General features: G+C 39.8%; 1 protein-coding gene across 1 annotated transcript in view; it reads left to right on the forward strand.

Annotated features, from left to right (window-relative positions):
- The window catches only part of LOC119576411 (histone-lysine N-methyltransferase PRDM16-like), a 61628-nt gene that overhangs the window by 8925 nt on the left and 47703 nt on the right, over window positions 1-5000 (forward strand). The gene's annotated exons all lie outside the window — the stretch shown is intronic.

Below are 5000 nucleotides of genomic sequence, written 5' to 3' on the forward strand. Positions count from 1 at the left end.
TTTTTCTTTTTCTTTTTTATTTTATTGTATGTCTTCTTTTTCTTTTTCTTTTTTTTTTTTTTTTTTTTTTTGTGGTTATTTTGATCTTTAACTCTTTATTTTTATTTTTATTTTCATTTTTTTTTTTTTAGGGGGGGGGCGAGGGGGGTTATTTTCTTTTTCTTGTTTTCTTTTTCTTTCATTCTTTTTATCATGATTCTCTCCTTTACTGATTATTCATTCTTTTTTAGTAATTATAATCTTATCTTTTCCTCTTTCTTCCCTTCCTCTTCCACCTCCTTCTTCTCCTCTTCCTCTTCCTCTCCCTCTTCCTCCTCCTCCTCCTCTTCCTCTTCCTCTTCCTCTTCCTCTTCCTCTTCCTCTTCCTCCTCCTCCTCCTCCTCTTCCTCCTCCTCTTCCTCCTCCTCCTCCTCTTCCCCCTCCTCCTCCTCCCCTCCTCCTCCTCCTCCTCCTCCTCTCCCCATCTATCTTTCACTCTTTCGCGTATGACAGAGATAACAAAGAATAGAAAAGAGAAAGATAGAAAAAAGGATATATAAAATATTAAAAAAAACACTACGATTATTTTGTTATCTCTTTCTCTCTCTCTCTCACACCTTTTTTTCCATCTTGCAACTTGCTCTTCAATCTCTCAATCCTTTTTATCAGAGAGATTGATTGCAACTTAGACTGCAATGCATCAATGTCCAAAACTCAGCGTCTGAAGAGATTAGATGCAACGAATTTATTTACTTGTGACGGTGTGTTTTTGTTCATAATTTTTAATTTTTTTAAAAATAGTTTTTCTTGTGTTTTTTTTATTTCTTTTTTTGTGTGTTTTTTTTTGTTCATATTTTTTCTTGTTTTTATTTTTTCGTTTATTTGTATTTATTTTTTGTTTTTGTTTTTTGTTTATATATATATATATATTTTTTGTTTCGTTTATTTGTATTTATTTATTTATTTATTTATTTTGTTCTTCTCGTTCCCGATTTTTGGTTAGTTTGGTTCGTTATTTTTGTTGTTGTTGTTGTTGTTAATTTCTCGTCTATTTAAATATTTCAATATTGTTCTTACCGATTTGTTTGTTTGTTTGTTTGTTTACTCATAGCTGTTTTTATGGTTAAGTTTATTTTTTTCTTTTACTCTTTTACTTTTAATTTGTTTTAATTTTCTGAACAAGTAACGCGTACAAAAAAAAAAAAAAATCTAAATTTCAGACCAGCTTTACACATTAAAAAAAAACAAAAAAAAAACGACCATAACGCATCAAACTACATACTTAAAGAAAAGTAAAAAAAAAATCAAGGAAAAAATTAAGGTAAAAGAAAATCAAGGTAAAAAAATCAAAGTAAAACAAAACGTAAAACAAAATCAAGGTAAAACGAAATCAAGGTAAAGAAAATCAAGGTAAAACAAAATCAAGGTAAAACGAAATCAAGAGAAAACAAAAATCGAAGTAAACCAAAAATCAAAGTAAACCAAAAATCAAGGTAAAACCAAACTCAAAATAAACCAAAATCAAGGCAAATGGCATCGAAAGGATTGGACTGCACTTCAACCGAGCGACGTCGGTGATCAATCTATTTACTCTTTTCTCGCCAAAGGAAACGATGGTGGGCGTTGACATCAGGCCTGTGACATCGTCTTGATTGTGCGTTTTCTTATATATTTTTTTTTCTCGAGGGAAGGGAGGGAAGGGAGGGAAGGGAGGGAGGGAGGGAGGGAGGGAAGGGCAGGGAGGGAGGGAAGGGCAGGGAGGGAGGGATGGGAGGAAGGGAGGGAAGGGAAGGGAGGGAGGGGAAGGAGGGAGAGAGAGAGAGAGAGAGAGAGAGAGAGAGAAAAGAGAGAGAGAAAAGGAAAAGGAAATAGAAAGGAGGTAGAGAGAGAAGGAGAAAGAAAGAGAAAGATGAAAAAAAAAATAAACATACAGACATAGATAGAAGGGAGAGACAGACACGGACGGAGAGACGGACGGACGGACAGACGGGGAGAAAGAGAGATCGATCTCCCCCCCCCCCCGCGGACAAACACGGTCGATAATACAGTCAAATACAGCAGATAATACGCCTAAACACACTCCATGAAGTGGCGGTCTCGGGGTCCCGGCGGCGGTCACCTCTGTCAACAGCGTCGCCTCTCACGGACACGCACGCCCTCTCCGCCACGGACGGCGCCCACGGCCTCCTCCCCCTTCGCCACGCCCCTCTCCACCTTCCCTTCCCTTCCCCCCCTACCCCCCCCCTTTCGAACGACCTCCCGACGAGAGGCCGCGACCTCCGACCTCTCCCAAAGGCGCCCCGCGAGGTCCCGTCGCTAAGGAGGGCGAGGGGCGTCGGGAGGACACGTGACTGGAGACGTGTGGAGGATGAGCCTGAAGATGGCTGAGGACACGTTCGGGTACACACCCTCGGGCCAGGGGCAAACACGCCCGCCCGAGCCAGCGGGTCGCGGCTAAATACTTGAGGCGGCTCTCGCAAAGGCCGGCGCGGGCGGGCGGGCGGGCGGGAAGCTCGGCCGCGGGAAGGAGGGAAGAGGATTATCGATATTATTATTATTATCATTATTATTATTATTATCAGTATTATAATTACTATTGTTATTATTGTTTTTATTATTATCATTATTATTATCATAATCATTATCATTGTCACTGTTATCATTATTTTTATTAATTTTCATCATCATCATCATCATCATCATCATCATCATCATCATCATCATCATCATCCTCATCATCATCATCATCATCATCTTTATCATCATCATTATCATTATTATCATTACTACTGCAACTACAACTTGTAATTCTACCATTATAATAATTATCATTATCGTTATTATAATAATTATCATTATCATTACTATCCATATCTTCATAATTTTTAACGCGACATTTTCTGCCGAGTTGAGATATGCAAATTTGGACCAAGAATATATTTACGTTTTTAATTATGCGATTTTGTCGGGAAAAAAATGGAAATGTAGTTTTTTTCGCGAATAACAAATTACGTTTGCAATCCATTGCATGTCTTGTTAAATAGCAATTGCATGTTGATAGATCGTACAATGATCATGACTCGCTGATTTTGCGTGCGTGATTGTGTGTGTGTGTGATTTTGTGTGTGTGTGTGTGTGTGTGTGTGTGTCTGTGTGTGTCTGTGTGTGTGTGTGTGTGTGTGAGCGAGCGAGTATGTATGTGTATATACCTGAGAGTGTGACCGTGTGTGCGCATGTGCATTCGTATGTATGTATACACCCTGCGTATGTGTACATGTGTGTATTTGGATGTGCGTGCTCTCCAAGACGTTTACTCTCCTTGGTAGACAAGGCTTTGTCCGACGAAGGAGATAAAGAATGGAAGAATGAAAGAAAAGAGAGAGAGAGAGAGAAAAAAAACTAATATTCAAGAAATGTCGTTATCGATTTAATTAATTCACCAGCACTACGTGTTTAAAAAAAATATAATAATATGAAAAGATAAATAAATGAGTGAAAAATATTCAAGAAATGGCTTAATCGTTTTAATCAAATCGCCAGTAAAGAGAAAACATCTCGTTAAAATAGATAAATAGATATAAAAAAAAAACACAATCTCAGTGCGCAGATACCGAGCTTGGGCTTTTGCAACAGAGCGGGATGAGTTTGCAACACGAAGGGAGTGGGTTAAGAGTGGGCAATGAGTGGATTATTAGACCCCAGTGTCATACGGGGCCATGACACCCCCCCTCACACCCCTCACCCCACACCCCCAACACCCTAATGAGCTTACCCCCCCATTCCTTCTCCCCCCCCCCTCCTCCTCCCATACCTCTCCCCCGCGCGCACAAAAGCGAGAAAACAAAAGATCGAGGCAATGCGCAATTTGACAATAAAACCCCGATCTGTGGGGTGTGAAGCCTCTAGTTAATTATCGTTATTATCATCATCACCATCGTATTTACGAGTCCGTGCCACCCTAATTAGGGTATTAATTACCTCTTCTTTTCGATCGCTGAATGAGATAATTAATGTCATCGTAATAGGCAGGGGGGGGGGAGAGGGAGAGGGGAGGGGAGTGGGGGAGAGGGGGGGTGAGGGATGGGGGCGCTATAGGTGTTATATCCTTTGTTTTTGGGTTCAATTTGGAGGGGGGGAGGGGGGGAGGAGAGGAAGAGAGGAGGGGGGAAAGAGAGAAGTAGAGAGGAGAGGTAGGAGAAAGAGGGGGGGAGGGGGAGAGGACGATAGGAAGGAGAGAGAGAGAGAGAGAGAGAGGGGGGGTGGCAGACAGGTCGAGAAGAAGAGGGAGGGATGGGGGGGGGGTAAGAAAGCTCTATTGCAAAGAGGGGCATTGTTGCAGTAAGTAAATGTTTTCATCAATTTTTTTTTTCTTTTTTTTATTTTTTATTTTTTTTTTGGGGGGGGGGTTAAATACAAGAAATAAATGAGTGTCTGAAATGGAACCTAAGTGTCTATAGAATATGATGGTCATAATATAATGAGTATATTATGATTATGATCTTTTGAAAGAGTTGCATAAGAGGAAATACATGATAAGTTAATTAAAAGCGAGAAAGAGAGGAAGAAAGAGAAATAGTGAGAGAGGAAGAGAGGAAGAAAGGAAGAGAGAGAAAGAGAGAGAAAGGGTATAAGGAGAGAGGAAGAGAGAGAGAGAAAGAGAGAGAGAGAGAGAGAGAGAGAGAGAGAGAGAGAGAGAGAGAGAGAGAGAGAGAGAGAGAGTAAGAGAGGAAGAGAGGAAGAGTGGAAGAGTGAGAGGAAGAGAGAAAGAGCGAAAAAGACTCGAAATGAGAATAGAAATTATATATTGTTTACCTTGTTACTGAATGATTATGAATATCAACCATTGCATTATTTTTACGGTTGCATTCAAAATATTTAAATTTGATTGCTGTCTCTCATGTCACATTCTGTCTTGATTTTAGAATTAATTAATTGAATGTCTCTTTTGTTTATTTTATCCAATCTTATATTGTCACATTCTCCCCCTTTTATTCCATTATTTCTACTATCTACGTTTATCT

Source organism: Penaeus monodon, chromosome 8 (genome assembly GCF_015228065.2).
Source record: "Penaeus monodon isolate SGIC_2016 chromosome 8, NSTDA_Pmon_1, whole genome shotgun sequence".
Lineage (NCBI taxonomy): Eukaryota > Metazoa > Arthropoda > Malacostraca > Decapoda > Penaeidae > Penaeus > Penaeus monodon.